Source organism: Nicotiana attenuata, chromosome 6 (assembly GCF_001879085.1).
Source record: "Nicotiana attenuata strain UT chromosome 6, NIATTr2, whole genome shotgun sequence".
Classification (NCBI taxonomy): Eukaryota; Viridiplantae; Streptophyta; class Magnoliopsida; order Solanales; family Solanaceae; genus Nicotiana; species Nicotiana attenuata.
In genome coordinates, this window is record NC_031994.1 from 8390615 (window position 1) to 8396933 (window position 6319).

Sequence of the window (6319 nt, forward strand, 5' to 3'; positions counted from 1 at the left end):
CCCCAATGGAATGAGCACAACAAGGTACTAATACCACCATTAAAAGGAAAAAAAACTAATGAAGATGTGCCAAAATACAAGTTACATATTAGTCTGCATATTATCTCTAACAAATTTCATAAATCCTTCAAGGTTCGGAGGAATTTCCGTTGGTGGTGGCGGAAAAGAAGCTTGTTCATCACCGCTTCCGGGCGAAGCAACATCTTCCGCAAGTTCCGCTAGCATTTCTTCATAAGCTTCGTCTATCTCCAGTTGTGATTCAGCAAGCCCAAAATTTCTTCTTTCCGAACGGATCCAATCTATGAAGAGTACTGATTTTTCCAAGCTCTCCCTCATAGACGCTCTATGATCACCGATTTGAAGTCTCGCTTGACTGAAAGCGCTCTCGGATACCACTGTTGAAGCTTGAACACTTAAAATATCTCGAGCCATCCTTGAAAGAACCGGAAAGTGTTTTTCTCTGTCCTTCCACCATTCCAAAACATCAAAGGAGCCGTCGGGATTCTCTTTTTCAAGTCCCTGCGACAAATAAACTTGAAGCTCATTTAGTTGTGAAGTATCACCAATATTATCACCTTGAAAACCCCTAAACTCCGTCCAAGAACTTAGTGCTTTTAGGCCCGTAGTTCTTTTAGATGATTGCGAACTAGGCGAAGTAGGAGTTGGAACATTTGGTCTAACATGATCTAAGGCAAGTTGATAAGCATTATAAATTATTTGAGCATTTATTTTAATTGAGGCTTTTGCATCTGCAAGTGTAGCAAATTCCTCATCTGAAAGATCTAAAGCCTTATAAATATTTGTATACCAAAAGTGAGGACCTCCTAATTTCATGGTAGGATTTAACATGGCAGCAACACCATAAATAGGGGGGATATGGAAAAAATATTTTTTTAACTTATCTTTCATAGAATCAATAGCAAGTTGATAAATTACCCCACCCTCTGAAAATTGAACAAATAAATCTGCAAGTGCTGCAATATAAACTAAACAGTTAGAAATAGTAGGATAATATTGCCCAAATAATTCATTTGTAGCAACATGAATTGTTCTAAAAAATCTACAAGAATTTTAACATTAGTCCAATCCTGATTTGTAAAGTGCTCATCATCATCACCACCACCAACACGAGCATTAAACGTTGTGTTTATTGGGTTTCTATATTCATATGGAACAACTAAACTTTCGTACATGTAATTCCATCTAGTCGGACAAGCTTTAGGAACCTTTCTCTCTCTAAGGCCAAATTCATCACATTTTTTAAAATATTCTCTAAGTCTACTTCTACGATTTGAATAAAAAAGCCAATTAAGAGCCATTTTAACCTTTTCAATTTCCACATTTAAAATTTTCATACTATCACCGACGATTAAATGGTAAATATGACAAATACATCTAACATGGAACATATTACTAAATGCAGGATTTAGTGTAGTTGTAAGCAAGCCTATAACATTAGTGTTACTAGAAGCATTATCCATAGAAACTGACATTATTTTATCTCTAATGCAAAAATATCTACAAATATCTGCAACTGTGTTAGCAATAAACTTACATGTGTGACGTGAATTAATTATTCTATAAGCAATAATGCGCTTTTGCATTTTCCATTCCTCATCATTCCAATGAGTGGTTACAGTAAGATAATCACAGTCATTACCACTTCTACCAATATCAGTAGTAATAGCAATGCGACAATCTATATGAGTAAATAAATAGCGCAAATATTGTTCATATTCATGTTTATATTTATAAATATCTCTCTTTACGGTTGCGCGGGGCCATCCTTTATAAGTAGGATTATAAACTCTTCCAATATAATGCACAAAGTGAGGGTTAGAAGGAAAACTATAGGGTAAGCACATAACAGTAACCATTTTTGCCAATTCTTCACGATCTTTATTTGGATCGTAATATAAAATGCCACTGGTAACAATGTTAATTCCCGGTTGAGCTAGATTTGACCCGGTACTAGGGTTAACCTCAGTACCTACACTTCTCCCCTCTTGCACAGCTTTCATTTGAAGTTATCTAGCTTTATCTCTAGGGTGTTTCTTTATGTTTCTAGTCAAACTACCCGTACCGCTACGGTCTCCAGTATATTTATGAGCTGTCACGACCCTAGTTCACCAACCGTGAACATGTCGTGACGGCACCTGGTCCCCATGACCAGGTAAGCCTAACATTTGCGGAAATATAGTAATTGCGGAAAAATAGAGAAAATCAAATCAAATATCTAAAGGAAATTGTACTGAATGCCGCTTGGAAAGTACAACTCAATATCACAAGTCTAAAATAATTCCCAAAACCCGGAAACTCACGGGCAACACAGGCTACAGAAGTGTATAGTAAGGTTCCAAACTCCAGAATTTCTAACAACCGAAAGAAGGAAAACTAAGTACTAAAGATAGAATAAGAGGGAGACTCGTCGGTCTGCGGACGCAGCAGATCTACCTCGAAGTCTCCGTAGTCCTCCTGCCTCACTGATAGTGCACCTGAGTAGAGGTACCTGGATGATCTGCACATGAAAAACATGCACAGGAAGGGCATGAGTACACCACAGCGGTACTCAGTAAGTGCCAAGCCTAACCTCGGTTGGGTAGTGACGAGGAAGGTCAGGGCCATACTGAGACAAATATAGTAATAACAATAATTAACAGTATGATAATCTGACAGAAATAATAAATACAGCAGTGAAATAAGACAGGTTAAACAAGGCAATAGCAAATACACAAGAACGGAACAACCACAGAATAAGTACAGCTCAATACCAACGGTAACAACGAGGATCTCCCAGGATACCGTCCTGTAGTCCTTTTCACAACTGTCCAGTGGATCTCCTGGGATACCGTCCCGTAGTCCATCATATGTGTATATCCGAAGGATCTCCCGGGATACCGTCCCATAGTCCAACTATCAATGTGCAGGGGGATCTATCGGGAATCTAACCCGCAGTCCCAAAGTAAAAGTGCAGGGGGATCTACCGGGAATCGAACCCGTAGTCCCAAAGTAAACAAACAAGGGGGGGAGCTACCGGAATCCCACATCCGTAGTCCCAATGTAAATGCGCAATCACAACCAGAAGATACACAGAAATGAAGTACAAAGACAAGCAACGGGTAGTACTGGCCTAACATGCCTCATGTAGTACAGTCAAGGCAACTTAAGCAAGTAGGCAAGTTAAAACAACTAAACATGCTCTCCTAATCTAGCACATGTTATAGTTGCAAGTAGAATAAAGCAAATATGAAAGAAACTCAATCGCAATATCTTAAGTAAAACCGGATTTTCAACAATTGGCTCAAGTACGCGCTCGTCACCTCGCGTGCAAGGCACTCAAAATACCAAATAACAATATCCTAAGGGGAAAGGTCCCCCACACAAGGTTAGACAAGCTACTTACCTCGAACCGGCTCAATATCAACTAGAAACCACGCTCTTGCCACGAGTATCCGACTCCAAATGGCCCAAATCTATTCAATTCAATTACACATTGTAAATAATATTGCAAACAACTGATTCCGCTAATAAATTTACAGCTAGGGCGCAAAAATAGGTAAAATGACCAAAACGCCCCTCCAGCCAACGTCTCGAAATCGAATAATTTTCACATTTTCAGAACCCTCATACTCTTACGAGTCTAACCATATAAAAATCTCCCAAATCGGAGGTCAAATGCCCACTCAAAACTCAATAGTTTAGGCAATGAAGTTTTTCCCCAAATTAACCAACTTTTGATCCTAAATTCGAATTCCAATGATGTATTTAGCTATATAATGATGAAATATAATGAAAAGGGATCAAGGAAACGTTACCCAATGAGTTTCTCTTCAAAACCCACTCATCGCCTTCTCCCGAGCTCTCAATCGATTTTCAAACTTATGAAATTTAACCCTCGAAATTGATATTTCTGAATAGTCATTTCCGCTTCTGCGGACAAGGGACCGCTTCTGCGGACCACGAGCCGCTTCTGCGGTTTTCATTAAAAATCCAGGGTTCCGTTTCTGCGATCTTAAACCGCACCTGCGGTTGCCGCTTCTGCGAAATACTTACCGCTTCTGCGGTTTCTCACAAAAGACTCGGGGCTGCATCTGCGATAGAAGCCTCGCAGGTGCGTAACCGCATCTACGGTAGATCCTTCGCACTTGCGGAAAAAGCTGAGGGAGCCCAAATTCGCTCCTGCGATGCTAAGGCCGCTTCTGCGGTTCCCAAGCCGCAGAAGCGAAAATACCAGAAGGGAAAAACTTCAGCTGCTGCAACACTTCTCAAATTTTGCCGTTAACCACCCGAAATCATCCCGAGGCCCCCGGGGCCTCAACCAAAAGCACCAATACCACCTAATACCTTATTCGAACTTGTACCAATCCTTAAAACACCTAAAACAACACCGAAAGTCCGATTAAATCAAAGATTCAAGCCTAAGAACTTTAAATTCCAACAAAACACACTTTCGATCAAAAACCTAACCAAACCTCGCCCGAATGACCTGAGATTTTGCACACACATCCCAAATGACATGACGGAGCTACTGCAACTTCCGGAATTCCAATCCGACCCTCGGATCAAAAACTCACTATCGGACCGGAAACTTCAAAAATTCAAACTTCGGCATTTCAAGCCTAAATGAGCTACGAGCCTCCAAAATACATTCCGAACACGCTTCCAACCCCGAAATCACCTAACGGAGCTAACGGAACCATCGGATTTCCATTCCGAGGTCATCTTCACACTGTTCCGATTACGGACCATTTTTCAACTCTTAAGCTCTCATTTAGGGACTAAGTGTCCCAAAACACTCCGAATCCCAACACCGAACGTCCCGGCAAACCAAAATAGCAGAAATGAACTTAAGGGAAGTAGTTAATGGGGGATCGGGGCGTAATTTCCAAAAACAACCGGCCGGGTCGTTACATGAGCCATCAAAGACCCACAAGTTTTACACTTAGCCTTATTTTGTTCTCTTAGTTGAGTATAAAAGTGCCAAACAAGAGATGTTTCGGGCCGTTTAGAAGGTTGTCTATTAAAAGTAGGGGTTACTACAGGAGGGTCAGGCGGGGCATCATTTGGATTATTATCAGTTGGGTTAACAACAGGACTAGTAGGTGTATCATCTAAATCCGGTTGCGTTTCATCTAAATCATCATTTTCCTCATCATTTTCATCGATAGTTTCATTAGGATAAAGAGCATTCATATATTCATCATTTAATTGTTGACCCGGTGCAACATCATGGCAAAATTGACTATCGGTAAATTGAAAACAAGGATTATCACTATCAAGAATAACATGTGGAGGAGGACGGGTAACAGGTCTGGGTCGGGGAGCCGGGGGAGGAGTATTAGCTTGGCGACTAGATTCACCAATTTTAGATTTTCCCTTACCAGCAAATATTTTTTTCAAAGAAAAGGCCATATTAATTATAATTATACAAACTAAAACAAACAAAACTATAATATTAAAACTTAAGAGTTGGAACGAGTTTACCGAATCGACGAACAACTTCTTGAAAATTGTATATCGTTGAAGACTTGAAGACTTCAATTCACCAACTTCACAATTTTTCACAAATTGCAATAATAAAGTAAGCAATTATAGAAGAAAATTAGGGAGAGATTGAGAGAGATTGGTGAGTAAAAATGAAAGAATGAGGGGGTATTTATAGTTGAGAATAGAGAAAAAGTGTAATTATAAAAAGTTTGGGGTTAAAATAAAGTTTGGGGGCCAAATGGCTATTTTTTAAAAAGCCAAACGGCTAAATTGGCAGGCCAACGACTAGTTTTTAAACTTCCAACAGTTGGCCAAATTTTAAAAAAATATTTTTTTTTGAAAAATAGCCGTTGGGCCCGTTTGGCCCGGTTGAACCGACCCAGGCCCGCCAGCCGGTCCCGGGCTAAACGGTCCGGGGCTCGCGGTCTCAACCTGGAGGATCGACCCACAGTGGGCTTTTAGGACCGTTTGAACCGGCCCGTTTGGCCCGTGGTCTCACGGTCCCGGCCCCGGCCCGGCCCACAATACAGCCTTAGACTGGATAGAGTTTTTCTTGCTAATTCATTGCTACCATTGCTTGATTTCTGCCCTCGTTGAATGATCTCATATGATATGGAAGCTTCCTTGGCCATTAGAGCCTTCTGGGATGGGATGCGAGCTCTCTTGCCCATAGTTGGCGCAGGTGCACTGTGAGAGAGAAAGCAAGCCATCCGTAAATTTACTTTTTTTATTGATAACATATTAAGTTAAATTACTACTAAATAAGGAAGTATGATATGCTTTTTGGTACAAACTAAAAAGGAAAGTATAACATATAAATTGGGAGGAAGGG